Genomic DNA, 17,646 nt, shown 5'->3' on the forward strand with positions numbered 1-17,646 from the left:
TAGTTATGGTACGGTGGTTAGTTGATCTTCCACAAACCTCTGGCAGAGGTGGGGGTGTTGCATAATCAACAGTAAGTCTCGTGGCTTTTCCTCAGTTTAATTTCATTTGAATGTCTCGTTTTAAGTGTCTCTGTGTCCCTACTGCCATAGCCACAGTCTACAGGCTTCCTAAGACAAATAAAGTCTTTTTATCAGAGTTTGCCGATCTGTTGTCTTTGCTGTGCCTTAAATTTAAGAAAATCCTTAACTTTGGTGATTTTACCCAGGTGAAAAAGACGTACAATTAAGTGTATTAAAAATGCATTACATTATATTTGTATTGTACTAAAAACATATTTAAGTACATTTTTAATACACTTAATTGTACGTCTGTCTTTATTGGAGAATATCATTCTGTTCAGCTGTACCATTACCCTTGTGTATATTTTGTCCGATCTTGTTTACGTATATGTTGACGCTATATGTGTTTGTGGATTTATCAATAGGATGGTTCCTACCTAGCATGACAATAAAAATGATGACAATAAATAATGTTGGGCTTGTTTCTGAAGCTGCAGTTGCTTGTTTGTCTTGTGAGCATTGGCAACGCTGTTTTTTTTAGGTCTTAGTTTAGCGAAATACTGCTGCTCAGCTGTTTAGCAACTTTTTTCAAACTTAAATATTAATTTATTTAAAAAACGGCTATTGTTTACAGCCTGGCTATACTTAACCTTTACATTACATTTGTATATTGGCAAACTAGCCTACAATTTTAAACCTCTCAAACACTGGTGCTCTCATTACCTCGCCCCTTGTACATTACAATTATATTTTATTGTCTTATTCAAAAGCAAACAATGCTAGATTACAATATATTTAAAACTATGAGGAGCTAGAGTTTTTATATAGTGTCAGCTCAAATTATCCCTGTCTCAGATAATTCACAACGGTTAAATACTACTTTCAATCACCAGTTTTCCTGCTTGTCCTTCATTATGTCTGAGCTGTTGCATACACACCTCTGCACTTACTCTCTTCCATGGTCATTTTTTGTTATTAAACCAAAACTGGAATTGGAATAAGTCCACATTTAAATAATTCATATTACATTATATATAAATATTATTATTATACAGTATTAGTCAGTGTTAGTTCTGATCCTCAGATTTGATTGTCTGAGCAGTCACGTCTACTTTTTTACCCTATTTTCTATTTATTTTTTCTAATTTAGAAAAATTAGAAGAAAAAAAAATATAATTATTTTGGCACACCAGTGGAAAATGTTTTTTCATTAACAGTATGCACACATGCTTGGATATGTAGTGAAGAATTTGTGTGAACTGTCCATGGATGGATCTCCACCGCATCTATCCATAAGATTATCCTTTCCTTCTCCTTAATCCAACAACATGAAGTAAAATAATAATTTTGTGAATACAACTTTGAGAGATTTTAAAATGAAAATATGAGATCATCTCACTGTAGAATAGTGATTACAAACTACATTACCACCTGAAACTCATCCAAGTTCTAAAGACTCATCCAAAGTTCTGTGCTGACAGACATGGAATGGAATGAAGTGTTCTTGGAAAAGGGATGTTTTCAGAGAAGAGACCATACCTGAACCAACAGGTGTTTTTCAACTCAAAGCAAAAAGAACAAGATTAAATCAATGTGTGGGTTGAACTATAATAATAATAATAATAATAATAATAACAGTAGACAACAGTAGAAATAACAATCAGTTCACACATGAATAGACAACATACATTTGCCCAGTCCGAGCGATTGCAGTTACTGTTTTTAAACCGAAAGGATGTTCAAGAAATCTTCCCTTCCTCTTAGAGAAAAACACACCTGGGGCAATTTCATGTGATCAAATATGAGGAGAGAGAAACTACTGACATGATGAGATGGTTTAAGCATGTCTGAACATAGACCGGCATGAACAGAAACTCATTCGTAACAGCAGGGTTCTTAGAAATTTCCATACATCCATTCTTCAGACAGCTTGTCCTCTAAGGGGTTGAGTGGGAAAGGGATTTCTTCATTTAAAATGAAGAAATCCAAAGACAAGTGTTTGACATTAAGCAAAACTTTCATTAATATAATACTGATCTTGAGTGCAGAGGGAAATTTTACACTTTACTTGTTTGTTTTGCCATAAAAATGGTAACTGCTGCACATCAAATTTTACAATAAATGGGGCCGTTTTTCTGTGGTGAGAAACTCCCAGTCCAGCATAAATTTTAGAGCTCAGTGCACAAAACCTGATATACCAGGGCGGTACATCTAGTTTTACATGACAAATTAAACACTGCACATTTCCTTTTTCTATACTTTGGAAAGAAAGGGAGAAAACATTACATCCTATCACGGCGGATATCACATTTTACGTCAAATTAAACATTGACTTTTCAATACCGACCAGATGCAAAACAGATTTTTGAAGTTACTCAATTTTTTTAAAAAATGGCGTTTATTGCGTTTTGAAACCAAACTCTTCATATCATGGAAGGCAAATTGGGGCAAGTCTGTGGCAGATAATAATGTATAAAAGAAAACTGGGCAGAACAAATAAAGATCGGAGCTTAAAATTGAAAATTTTCTCCAGGTATCTCTGTCTCTCTCTCATTCAAATGGGCAGTTTGGGCGACCATACCAGACGAGATCGGTCGTATGGCGGCGTTCTATTTGGAGTGACGTAGGTGGCAACCTGTGGGGAAAAAGGCGTTTTAAACCTTATTTTGGGGCAAAGTCATCAAACTTTTTCAGCGATTTTTATCTTATTTTACTGCTGTTTCTATACATGCAGTTTTTATGTCCCGGTGACCAGTGAAAGTGCTGTTCTGACTCTCTGCCCATTCATTTAGATAGGAGCCTGGTCTTGTTAGTCTAAAATAGCTGTCTGGAGGCATTGCCAAGATGGCGGCCGAGTGGCACAACTTGCCTAAAAGGATTTTGGCATCGGTCAGAGTTTGCTTGCAGGTGCGCAAATTTTCCTGTCAAGTTTGTTTTTATAAATTACAATTTATGCGTACGAGGCCTGTTTTGTGCGTACACAACGATTATAAATGAGACCCTGGTGCGTAGGGTGCGTATACAGCAGTGCAGCAATCGGTTAGGCTACTACACACTATTTTTACTTAAAGTCACAGTGCATAGTTTGTGGTCAAAATGAACACAAATTGACATGATATTGTAGTAATTTAATCATAAATACATTAATTTAAATGAAATGAAGTAATCTCACCATAAATGCATTTCATTAAATACTACTATTTTTCACAGTCATCTTTTTACTCAGCCCAGCCTCATCCCCAAGGCGTCATATAGGTGACGCTTTTGACATTGCATCTACGTCCGACGCACATGGCACCCTTTAGCACAGCCCATTCTCATCCCAAGGCATCATCAGCTGATGCCTTGGGAAGCATTTTGACCATGCTTCAATATCTGACGCTTTAGGCACCCTTTAGCGTCAGTTATATGACGCTCTAGGATCTCGTCTCACCCTTAACCTACCCTAGACCTAAACCTACCGCGTCATCTAACTGACGCTTTACCTTTAGCGTCAATTATATGACGCCCTAGGATCGCGTCATGTAACTAACGATAAAGGGTGCCTAAAGCGTCAGATATTGAAGCATGGTCAAAATTGTCAGTTAGATGACGCCTTGGGATGAGAATGCGTTGTTTAGCATCAATATGAGACGCAGATATATATGGGCCAGAAGGCCCCTCCTAGTGGTCTAACCACTGATCTACATAGAATGTCATTAAATAGTGGATCAGTGGGTCTACCCTAACACTACACAAGACCTAAACCTACACATAAGCATGTTATGTTGATGCTAAAGGGTGCCATGTGCGTCAGATTTAGACACAATGTCAAAAGCGTCACCTGTATGATGCCCTTGGATGAGAATGCATGGCAAAGCAAGGAAAACTACAATTTACTTCAACAAGGCGACATAAAGAACGACACTCGTCTCAGTTTTGGAGGTGGAAAGACAAGTTATTTGTGACATGCTAAATTTATTGTATGAAGATTTAAATTATGCGAAAGAAAAGGCACGAGTCTGCTGTTTTTTGTCAATTTTAAGTTTTAATTTAATTTAAAATGATTTTAATATAGGCTAAGTAGGTAGTTAAATGTTGCCACTTGCTTGAGCAATTAACTTAATATATTTTATATTTTAAAAGTAATGCATTAATACGTTGTTTAAATTGTGTTTATGTGTCTAGAGTGTAGGCCTATTTGTGTACAAATCGCACTGGTGACGATAACTTTTGGATTTGAAATACAAATGTGTTTGTGGTACAGCGCGGATCAGTTACGCACTGCAAACACAGCATTCGTGAAAGCACTACACACAGAGTATGTGTGAAACGGGCGTAAGTGGGCAGGAGGTTCCTCATTTTGAGTTCTTGTCTTCACAAAAGTGGTTGACTCAGGAGTATTTCCTCGGCTTAAGAAGTAGAGTGCGTCAGAAAATCTTTCAGATTCTTCTGAAATGATTGTACAACATTTATTTGTAAAAGGCCACTAGAAATCCAAACCATCAGGTGTTCATTAATAAGATAAAGACCATCAGGCAGTATGTTTTTTTAAACATACTGAATCTGAGATAAAGCCAGGAATATTTTCTTGTGCGGTCTTACTCATTGCTCATTGCATTTTTGTGTTCTATCACATTTCAGCATGGCAAACACTATTATTTTTGGCTCTCATTCTCCATGAGCCTGTACTTGTAAACCTTGTGCATTTGATACCTTCATATGCCAGCACCTAATTATCTTGTCAAATGCATGGGGAGAGTTGGCACAATTATGAAAGTATTTGATGTGGTCCTTCTTCTGAAAAATATAGTCGATGGTTAAAAACTTGAATCAGGACATTGTAAAAAAAAATGCATATGATGGAGAAATGAAATAAGACAAAACATTTTTGGATCAACATGTCCCTGACTCTCTTAAGATACAGCACTGAGGCCAATGCTGGGTGTTAAAATTGAAGATGCACTTGCATACAGCCTCGGGTCACCAACATTCACTGAACACTGCATCCATTCAGTGCTTTTCCTGCTCATTACTACAATGAAGAAATGTCATGTAAGCGTGTCCGTTATAGACATGATGGCAATGTTAAGGGCTGAAATTGATTTTATATTGCTTTGCCAGTCTTTTTTATAAAGAATTTGTAAAGAATGTGAAAAGGGCTAGTTCTCTTAAAAGTGAGCCTCTGCGTAAAATACGCTACAGGGATGATAAAATAAATAAAAAGTCAATAACAAAAAAGAAAGCCCCCATGCGGTATACACACGGAGATCAATCCTTGCTATAAGGTTTTTGATCTTGCTTATACTTTTATCCTCTGGCAGGCTCAGAGAAGTCTGTTCATTGCTGTTTTGTGGAACCAAAATGATTTGTGGGGGATTTCAAACACAAAGGAGACATAAAAGTCTTCACCTATTGACTTTCCTATTGAAAAAATCTAAAACATCTTGGTTGAATTACCATGGAGATTCAGAAGTCAAACAATAACAGAGAAGGAATGAGAGCCTATGAGGTATTTGCCTGATGTATCTTCTTTCGACAGAAAAGTTAGAAAAATTATATGTTCAGATTTACCCAATTTCCAATAAATTGCATGCATAAATATAATCTAACAGAAAACAGTGTTTAAAGGTGCTTTATGTAACCTTTTCAGTCTCCTAAAGCATAAAAATACCATACTATGTTTGCCATCTGTCTTGTATAGTGAAAACCGGGATTCATCTGGGAAGAAAACACCTCTCCAAAGTGTCAGACGCCATTGAATGTGAGCATTTGCCCACTCAAGTCAGTTACGACGACAAACTGCTGTCAGGTCGAGACCCCGATGAGGATGACGAGCATGCAGATGAGCTTCCCTGAGACTGTGTCTGACAGTTTGTGCATAAAATGTTTAGTTATGCAAACTGATTGTTGCAGCAGCTGTCCGGGTGGCTGGTCTCAGACGATCTTTCAGGTGAAGATGCTGGTTGTGGAGGTCCTGGGCTGGTGTGGTTACACGAAGTCTGCATTTGAGAGGCCGGTTGGATGTAGGCTAGAGGCAAATTATCTGAAACGGCTTTTGGAGGCGGCATATGGTCGAGAAATGAACATTCAATTCATGGGCAACAGCTCTGGTGAACATTCCTGCAGTCAGTATGCCAATTGCATGCTCCCTCAAAACTTGTGTCATCTGTGTCATTCTGCACATGTTAGAGTAGCCTTTTACTGTGGCCAGCCTAAGGCACACCTGTGCAATAATCATATTGTCTAATCAGCATCTTGATATGCCACACCTGTGAGGTGGATGGATTATCTAGGCAAAGGAGAAGTGCTCACTAACACAGATTTAGGGGGGTTCGCACAAAAAATAATTTCATTGCTTCATAACTGTCACAGTGTCTGGTTTGTGTTTCCCCAGGTATCCACTAGAGGTCCTCTTCCCCACAGTGTCATCCTTTCATGAACTGCATTACCCACAATCCTTGTCTTTACCAATAACTGTTCATAGCACTCAGCTGTTCCCCGTAATCATTGTACCCAGCTGTTCCATGTTAGTTCTTTATTAGATCTGTGTGTATATATTCCCTGTCTGTGTCAGTATGTTACGGAGTCGTTGTTAAATGTCACTTGTACGTTCTGTTCATGTTTTGTTTTTGGACATGTTTTGTTTTTGGACTGCTTTGTATGATTTTGACCCTTGCCTGGCTGACTATGATTTTGGATTGCCCTTCATTAAAAACTACTGCAAATTGGATTTTCTGTCATCCTGTGTGTGTTACGTGACAGAACGACTCCGTCACACTGAATTCAGATGTTTTATGACATCTCTTTCCCAGCCACCGCGCTGGAGAGAAGGGAGTTTTTTAAGGGGACCCGATTGGTCAAGTTTCGCGGGACCCGTAGAGTTCGCAGTGGAGGAGGTGGTCCAGATATGGTTCACGTCACGTGTGCCCTGCCAGAGACTGTTCACATCCTGTCTGCCCAGCCAGAGACTGTTAACGTCACGTCTGCTCAGCCAGAGACTGTTCACGTCAAGTCTGCTCAGCCAGAGACGGTCCACGCCACGTCTACCCGGTCAGAGACAGACCAGGAGATGCCCATTCGCGTGGCCGCGAGGGCACGGATGGACTATTTCTGATTCGGATCCTTGCCTGTGCTCGGTCTTCCAGAGCCGGAGCCAGTGTCCGTTCCTGAGCCTGAGCCGTTGTCCACTGTTCCGGAGCCAGAGACAAATCTGGAGAGACCCATTTTTGCAGCCGGGGGAATACCAAGCAACTATCTGGACCATCTGGCACGGACCCTGGAAAGACCCTTCAGACCTTTTGTGTCCCTGGTTCCAGAGCCGGAACCAGTGCCTGTTCCAGAGCCGGAGCCAGTGGCTGTTCCAGAGCCAGAGCCTGTTCCAGAGCTGGAGCCAGAACCAGTGTCTGTTCCAGAGCCAGAGCCTGTTCCAGAGCCGGAGCCAGAACCAGTGTCTGTTCCAGAGCCGGAGCCAGTACCAGTGTCTGTGCCAGAGCCAGTACCTGTTCCAGAGCCGGAGCCAGCGTCTGTTTCTGTGTTTGTGTCTGTCCTTGTGGCCATTACTGTTCTAGTGGCTGTTCCTGAGCCAGTGTCTGCTGTTCGCGAGCCGGTGTCTGCTGTCCCTGAGCCGGAGCCCATTGCCTGTTCCAAAGCCGGAGCCAGTGCCTGCTGTTCCAGAGCCGGTGTCTGCTGTTCCAGAGCTGGAGCCAGTGCCAGTGTCTGTTCCAAAGCCGGAGCCAGTGCCTGCTGTTCCAGAGCCGGTGTCTGCTGTTCCAGAGCTGGAGCCAGTGCCAGTGTCTGTTCCAGAGCCGGAGCCAGTGACGTCTGTTCCAGAGCCGGTGTCTACTGTTCTAGAGCCGGTGTCTGCTGTTCCCGAGCCAGTGTCTGTTCCAGAGCCTCTGCCATGGCCGCCCGAGGGGTCTTCACCGCCCAGCTGTTCCCTGTAATCATTGTACCCAGCTGTTCCTTGTTAGTTATTTGTTTGATCTCTGTGTGTATATATTCCCTGTCTGTGTCAGTATGTGTTACGGAGTTGTTGTTAAATGTCACTTGCACGTTGGAGTTCTGTTCATGTTTTGTTTCTAGTTTTTGGTCTGCTTTGTATGATTTTGACCCTTGCTTGGCTGATTACGATTTTGGATTGCCCTTAATTAAAAACTACTGCAAATTGGATTTTCTGTTGTCCTGTGGGTGTTAGGTGACAATAACAAAAGTTGAACCACTGTAGTCAAATGGACTATTTTAATGATGTATTTACTACCTTTCTGGGCCTTAAAAGTTGCAATGACATTGCAGTCGATGGGTGGTCAGATCAAAAATAAATCACTACTCCGTCAATGACTTAATAACTACAAACAACCTGGATTTTAAGCTTCTAAATGAAACTTGGCTAGAAGACAGCTGCAACAGTTAATGAAACAGCCCCTCCTAACTTTACTTTTATGAGTGTCTGCAGAGTGTTTAGGAGAGGTGGGGGTGTAGCTGCGCTATTTAAAGATGTCTATGAATGTAAACAAGTATCATTTGGGAATTACACATCTTTCGCATATCCGGGTATTGTGTTGAAAGGTGATCCACACATTTTACTTACAAGCCTCCAAAATACTTTCCAGCCCACAGAACTGTTATCAAAAATGTCCTTGGAGTTTGACTGTTTTACTATTGCTGGGGATTTTAATATTCACAGATAATGCAGAAACCAATATGGCAAAATAAATCATAACTGTTTTAAATACTTTTGATCTGACTCAACAATCGTGAACACACTAGATTTACTCATCAGTGAGGGTCTAAACATTTCATTGATTGTTAATAAGGATGTAGCACTGACTGATCCTTTCTGTATTTTCTTTGACATATTGATCTCTCCTACTATCTGCGTTTGTCAAGAAGAGATGCTTAAATGACAACACCAGAGCGCTATTTATGAAGGCTATACACCTTTAACATTAAGTATATCTGCTGACTCTGTTGATTTTCTCCTTGATTCTTTTAACTCAAAAGTTAAAAGTGTAATTAATGATGTTGCTCCTGTGAAAGTCAGGAATATGGTAGACAAAAAGCACCTTGGAGAAACTCAACAGCTGTGCAAAATATGAAAAGACTATGCAGAAGAGCAGAGCGCATGTGGCGAAAGACAAAACTTGTAGTCCATTATAACATCTACAAAGACAGCATCCATGCTTTCAATATGGAACTGGGCAAACGTAGACAGACTTTCTTCTATAAAATAAATATTATAAACAGCAACTTAAACAACACACGCACTCTCTTTGCTACTGTAGAGAGACTGAGAACCCCCTAAACCTGATTCCCAGTGAAATGATCTCAGATGGCAAGTACAGTGAGCTTGCTTCTTTCTTCTCTGAGAAAATCAATAATGTCAGAAAGTTGATCAGCACATCCTTGAGTTGCTCTGGGGTCAGACAGATCACACAACAACCTGAGAAAGTAGTTACTATGTCTGATTTTGGAGAAATTGATGGCAAAATGGCAAAACCGTACAGCACCTTAAAACATCAACCTGCGCCCTTGACACACTTCCAACATTTTTAAAAGTGTGTTAAAAGCAGATCTCCTAGAAGTGGTAAATGACTCACTTCTCTCTGGGAGTTTTCCAAATTACCTGAAAAATGCAGTTGTCAAGCCCCTCCTGAAAAAGAGCTATCTGGATAAGACCATCTTAAGCAACTATAGACCGATCTCAAATCTTCCTTTCATAGGAAAGATCATTGAAAAAGTTGTCTTCAAACAGCTGAACAAATTCTTAGACAATTTTCAATCTGGTTTCCGACCACATAACATCACAGAGACAGCGCTCATAAAGATAATAAATTATATTTGTTTAAATACTAATACAGGCAAATTATCAGTACTGGTACTATTCGACCTCAGTGCTGCATTTAACACTGTCGATCACAACATAATTCTTAAAGGACAACTCCGGCACAAAATGAACCTTTGGTCTAATTACACATTGGTACCTATAGTCAACCGTTATCTGAGATTTGTTTTCATGATTACCGAATGTAAATAGTTTCATCTCTAAAAACACTTTAGCCTATAACGCTAGTATAACGCTAGTATATTGGCATAGAGTAATGACAAATAAAAATTGCTTGTTATTACCACTAACAAGGCTCAAAATAGCCCCACACTAACATGGTAGCATAATAAGTGTCCGTACATTCAAACCGAAGCATTGAGAACTTTGTCAGTGTCCATACAGTTTAATAAGAAGATGTTTTATACACACAGTCAACTTCGCGAATACAAGAAGAAACCATCTTTGAAAAATAGTCTCTACCAGTCGATCTACGAACGCCGATCCAAGTGTGCTGGTGAGATGTGAATAAGGTGATAAGGTGAGCGCGAACAGTAGTCCACATGTACATACTGAAGAGAAGAAAATGGTTTGTGTTTGTGTTTCTTCCGGAAACAACGGACCATATGAGATTCTGCAAAGTTCAGCGCACTTGGATCGGTGTAGGGATGAATGTAGGGACCTTTATTATGCTACCATGTTAGTGTGGGGCTATTTTGAGCCTTGTTAGTGGTAATAACAAGCGATTTTTATTTGTCATTACTCTATGCCCAATATACTAGCATTATACTAGCGTTATAGGCTAAACTGTTTTTAGAGATAAAACTATTTACATTCGGCAATCATGAAAACAAATATCAGATAACGGTTGACTGGTAACATTGTGTAATTAGACCAAAGGTTCATTTTGCACCGGAGTTCTCCTTTAACAGGCTGGAAATAGTCCCCCTGAGATAGTCCCAAAATGGTTCAGGTCATACTTAAAAGGGAGAGGTTATTATGTAAGTATAGGGGACCATAAGTCTGAGTTGACATCCGGAGTCCCTCAAGGCTCAATTCTTGCACCACTCCTGTTCAACCTGTTTATGCTCCCACTGAACCAAATAACGACAAAGAACCAAATTTCTTACCACAGCTATGCAGACAACACACAGCTAGCCCTATCGTTGCCCCCCTTATTCACGCTACTTATTCACGATACAGCACAGCCTCTTGTATACCTTATTGCTTACATCACTCAATGTTTCAGGTCATACTTAAAACCTCAATACATTGCAAATATGCTCACTGAATATGAACCTAACAGATCACTCAGATCATTAGGATCACATAATAGAACTAGAAATACCAAGGGTTCACTCTAAGCATGGCGAGCCCACTTTTATGCCAGCCGCAGCTGGAATCAGCTTCCAGAAGAGTTCAGATACTCCTACAGTAGTCACTTTAAAATTTGTTTAAAGTGATTACTGTATTTTGGATTTGAATAAGTACTGAATGAGTACTGTGCCACTGTGTGTCCAACTGATTACACTGTATTTTATTTCTGCATCCTCCTTTTGATTCTAAAATGGCACTAAGTGTAACGAAGGGTCAGAGGCGTGCAGATCCATATGCAGTGTCTTTATTAGGAGTAGTCAAACAGGCAAGAGTCAACAATCAGCATCAAACATAGAACAGGCAGTCCAAGAGCATAAACGATACCAGGCAGGGGTCAGGACGGGCGGCAATGATCGTGATGCAGAGAGAACAGGCAAGGGTCAGGGCAGGCAGCAAACAGAGAATCAAATCCAATAACAGTCAAGGGTCAATACACAGGGAATCCAGAATAATCGGTAGAGAAACGCTCAGAAATGTCGCCGGGGCAAAACAAGACTTCGCACTGATGAAGAGTCAACGGGCTGTTTATATAGAACGGGGAATGAGGTTCACCTGTGCCGGTAATCAGCGCTAGGTACGGGGCTTATGGGAAATGGAGTTTAATACTCAGGAGACGGAGCTCTGGGTTGAGCGGAGAGAGCCACAGAGGTGCGATTCATGACACTAAGAATGGAGTAAGAGAAACATTAACCACTTACTTGGGGAAAGTTTTTTTTATTTTTTTTTATGGGGGGGGGGGGTGCGGACTGATGGGACAATAAACTGGACACTAGTTAAGGACAACACATTTTGTGTTACTTTTAACTCAACCAGTGTATTATTGTTCTTAACACAGGAAGTGTTTAAAAATATTGAACACACTAATGTGTCATAAATCACACAATTTGTGTCATAGATGTGCTATTTTTGACCAGTTAAATGAATGCAACTGTGACGTATTTCCAGTCATGTTAAGACAAAAGGTGCGTTCCATTCGACAGGGTCCCTACACAAGTGTTCACTGCTCCCTACTCCCTGCCGTATATATACCGTATATCAGTTGAAGTGGACTTCACTGACTTCCTGTCAAGTGATGTATCGATGTTCCCTTATTCCCTATGCCATTTGCAGTGCCCTTCGAACTGAACATGTTCGTTCCCTTTGAATTGGAATCTCACTTAAGAGATGGCAAAATACCCTGTGAAGTCCACTTCGCAGTCCACTTACGGTCGAATGGAACGCACCTAAAGAGTTTGACCCTTAGTTCTCAGAAACTAAATGTATGTACTTATTCATAAAGTCAAGTCATATGTCTTGACGTGAAGAAATTGACAATAAAGCTGACTTTGAAATCTGAACAGACATCAGTAACAGCAATGATTACATCCAGAATGATTGCCACACATGAACTAAATCTCAGCAGACATCAGTAACGGCAATGACTACATACATTCAGAATGATTGCCACACATGAACTAAATCTCAGCAGACATCAGTAACAGCAATGACTACATACATTCAGAATGATTGCCACACATGAACTAAATCTCAGCAGACATCAGTAACGGCAATGACTACATACATTCAGAATGATTGCCACACATGAACTAAATCTCAGCAGACATCAGTAACAGCAATGACTACATACATTCAGAATGATTGCCACACATGAACTATAGTCAACTGGAAAGTTCTATTGTTAAAAGGATGTATGTGTCCACTTTAGTGTACACAAGCATTCAAAGCTTTATGTGATATAATGGTCTAGTCATTTGAATTTGTCATCCAGATGCATTGTCAATCTGTTGTCATACCGCTGCATATCACCTCAGTGAAACAAGAAGTCCGAGCATTAACTCTTATTACAGGCTAAGGGATAGTTCACTTTGAAATTAATTTTTGATATGTTTTAGCTTACCTCAAGGGCATCCAAGATGTAGGTGTCTTTGTTTCCACAGTATTTTCCATTTTGACATTTTTCGGTCAAACCGTTGTTGTCTGTCAGTCATATAATGGCGTTTTAGGGGGTCCACCTCAAAGAGCATCCACAGAGAAGTCAAAATTAAACATGATATAATGACTCGTGAATGTAAGTAAACACTGATGGCCTAAGACACATTCAAATCTGTACAAAATATACAAATACTATATATATACATAAACATTTAACACAATATTTGGATATATTTGTGTGTGTGTGTGTGTGTGTGTGTGTGTGTGTGTGTGTGTGTGTGTGTGTGTGTGTGTGTGTGTGTGTGTGTGTCGATCACTCACTGCCCCTCAGGTTGTGGCATGTTTGTATATATTGGGCAGCTTTCAGTTTTCACTTTAAAATTTGTTTAAAGTGATTACTGTATCTTGGATTTGAATAAGTACTGAATGAGTACTGTGCCACTGTGTGTCCGACCAGTGGTGTAGTCTAGTTTTTTGCTTCAAAACTTGTGTGATATTCCTTTAATGTTCTGTCTTAATAGATTTGATTATTATTATTTTATAAATTACATTTTACTATGCAATTTCTTTTGTATTATTCCATCGAGTTACTTTATTTATCTCTATAAACTGTTGTATATTAAAGACATTTGAGCTTCTGTGTGTTTTAATAAACTATTATTAATATTATTAGGCCTACTTGAAGTACTCTGCTGTGCAATAGTAACATATTTCTTTTAAACTTTGACAGGTTGCATGAAGCAGGGGCGTCACTAGGTTTAGTTTAGGATCTAATGCTCACTATTAACCGGTTTCGTTACATGCAAAAGGCAGGGTTTTATAATCACTGTTGTCCCAAATGTGAGGTAGGTTAGTTAGGGGAGTTCAGGAAAATTTTTATTTCTCTGATCTACATATGTGCATTTTAGGATGTTTTGAAGGCCAAAAAAATTAGATAGCAGCTTTAAAACCAGTGGGCACTGGGCAGCTGATTATTTCTCTCTCCTCATCAGCATCACCCTCTTTTTCTCTTTGTTTTTATCTTGCCCTGTCTCTTCCCCTCCTAAAGATGAGCTGTGACTGATATAGGCTTTTCATTTTTGTCTGTCAGTAAAGAAAGTAAACATGGGGTCAACTGATAAGTGGATTTTCCCTATGAATAATTTTTCTCGGACACGTTTATTCACTGAACGCTAGTAAAGCTAGGTAATTAAGTTTATTAAATACATTCAAAACATATAGGCTACACATTCATTATTGATCTTATGACTAATACAGGGCCGTAGACAGGGCTTTATAATACAAAGAGGTCCTAAATTTGAGGTTGGTGCTTCAATTTTTTTGATTTCTCTGATGTGCATTTCAAGACGTTTAAAGAAAAAAAGAATAAGAAATAGCTTTAAAACCATGTCAGTGGGCAGTAAATTCTCTCCCCCTCCGAAGGCTGAGCTTTTTTAATGTAATAAAGGCTACAATTTTTATTATATTCTCGATATGTACACATTCGTTATTAGTCTTGTGGCTAAAATGATAAAAACGGCTTTGTTAATGTTTCTTGTCCCCTCGCAATGACAGTAAACTATTAAATTGCATGAGTCACGTTACAGGTCTATTTATTTCACTTCAAAATGGCGAAATTACACAAAACTATAGTTTGCCTGATTATTTTTTGTCATTCGTTTAACATTCATGACCTAAAAAATGTACAATATGAAATGTTAAGTTTAGCCACTTACATCTTTTCTCGCACTTGCCTGTAAACTGAAGCGTCGAGTTGCTCTGCTGAAATTCGCGCTCAGCAGCGTCTTTGAAATAAAGCCCGCCTACTTTGATTTGATTTGTCATCTCAAATATTCTGACATTGACGAGCAGTGACAGACCAATGAGGCTCAGATGAACACGAACACACAAACACACCCTGCGTCCTCTGTTTTTGACGTGCTCGCGCGCTGAATCTAATAAGATTAGGGAACACGAAATTCGGTCGCGCCTTACGTTGTTACGAATCCTCACGCTTTTTAAAGTGGGCTGTGGGCATACGGAGATCTTTGACATTTCCTTGTGGGCATACGCAAATCCTTGACATTTTCTAGTGGGTATACGGCGTATACCTGCGTATCACGTAGACTACACCACTGTGTCCGACTGATTACACTGTATTTTATTTCTGCATCCTCCTTTTGATTCTAAAATGGCACTAAGAATTGAGTAAGAGAAACATTAACCACTTAATTGGGGAAATTAAAAAGATGAAATCATGCTGATGGCCTGGGTCTGTGCTGGAATAGTGAGTTTTGATGTGTGATTGTGTTTGATGCTTCCGAACATTTTTTTTTAAATTTTTTATGGGGGGTGCGGACTGATGGGACAATAAACTGGACACTAGTTAAGGACAACACATTTTGTGTTACTTTTAACTCAACTAGTGTATTATTGTTCTTAACACAGGAAGTGTGTAAAAATATTGAACACACTAATGTGTCATAAATCACACAATTTGTGTCATAGATGTGCTATTTTTTGACCAGTTAAATGAATGCAAAAAAAAAGTAAAAAATGTATTTATTAAAACTTAACGGCTACATTTTCACAAAGTCAAAATTCACGTCATTTGAATTTCATAGACATTTTTAAACAATTTTATATCTTATATTTACAAAAAGGTTTTGTTCGTAGAAAAATCATGTGGAGAGGTTTTACATTGCTCAAATTAACTACTTTGTATTCATAGACTAGGAATATTTCCTAGAATGAGTTCACATAGTCTAACAGCGCTGCGCTTCTGTGTTGTACGCCATAGGCTCACTATTGGCTGACGCTGGTCATGTGTGTGATGCGCGTGATGCTCTGCGCTGTTCGTGATCTCACTCTAAGCCCACAGAGAAGGAAATTAATAGTTGAATTAAGTCATTATTATTTTTATTTTATTTTTTGTGCACAAAAAGTATTCTTGTCGCTTGATATACTTAAGATTGAGCCACTGTAGTCACTTGGACTATTTTAACGATGTCTTTAATAACTTTTCTGGGCGGCCAAGTTTCAATCCCTTAGAAGCCTGAGGAGCAGTGATCCAGTTCTCAGATTTCATCAAAAATATCTACATTTGTGTTCCGAAGATGAACGGAAGTTGTTGGAACATGAGCTGAGTCATTGCTGACTGACCCTTTAATGTCACTCACTGTGACGTATTTCCAGTCATGTTAAGACAAAAGGTGCGTTCCATTCGACAGGGTCCCTACACAAGTGTTCACTGCTCCCTACTCCCTGCACGGTATATCAGTTGAAGTGGACTTCACTGACTTCCTGTCAAGTGATGTATCGATGTTCCCTTATTCCCTATGCCATTTGCAGTGCCCTTCGAACTGAACATGTTCGTTCCCTTTGAATTGGAATCTCACTTAAGATGGCAAAATACCCTGTGAAGTCCACTTCGCAGTCCACTTACGGTCGAATGGAACGCACAAGAGTTTGACCCTTAGTTCTCAGAAACTAAATGTCTGTACTTATTCATAAAGTCAAGTCATATGTCTTGACATGTGAAGAAATTGACAATAAAGCTGACTTTGAAATCTGAACAGACATCAGTAACAGCAATGACTACATCCAGAATGATTGCCACACATGAACTAAATCTCAGCAGACATCAGTAACGGCAATGACTACATACATTCAGAATGATTGCCACACATGAACTAAATCTCAGCAGACATCAGTAACAGCAATGACTACATACATTCAGAATGATTGCCACACATGAACTATAGTCAACTGGAAAGTTATATTGTTAAAAGGATGTATGTGTCCACTTTAGTGTACACAAGCATTCAAAGCTTTATGTGATATAGTGGTCTAGTCATTTGAATTTGTCATCCAGATGCATTGTCAATCTGTTGTCATACCGCTGCATATCACCTCAGTGAAACAAGAAGTCCGAGCATTAACTCTTATTACAGGCTAAGGGATAGTTCATTTTGAAATTAATTTTTGATATGTTTTAGCTTACCTCAAGGGCATCCAAGATGTAGGTGTCTTTGTTTCCACAGTATTTTCCATTTTGACATTTTTCGGTCAAACCGTTGTTGTCTGTCAGTCATATAATGGCGTTTTAGGGGGTCCACCTCAAAGAGCATCCACAGAGAAGTCAAAATTAAACATGATATAATGACTCGTGAATGTAAGTAAACACTGATGGCCTAAGACACATTCAAATCTGTACAAAATATACAAATACTATATATATACATAAACATTTAACACAATATTTGGATATATTTGTGTGTGTGTGTGTGTGTGTGTGTGTGTGTGTGTGTGTGTGTGTGTGTGTGTGTGTGTGTGTGTGTGTGTGTGTGTGTGTGTGTGTCGATCACTCACTGCCCCTCAGGTTGTGGCATGTTTGTATATATTGGGCAGCAAGATAAGTTTTGTCTCCTTCTCTAAGTTTAATTTAGAAATGTCATCCAGGTCTTTGAAATTTGGGATTATATAGTTAAATTTGT

This window comes from Pimephales promelas, chromosome 4 (assembly GCF_988280905.1).
Source record: "Pimephales promelas chromosome 4, fPimPro1.hap1.1, whole genome shotgun sequence".
Taxonomy (NCBI): Eukaryota; Metazoa; Chordata; class Actinopteri; order Cypriniformes; family Leuciscidae; genus Pimephales; species Pimephales promelas.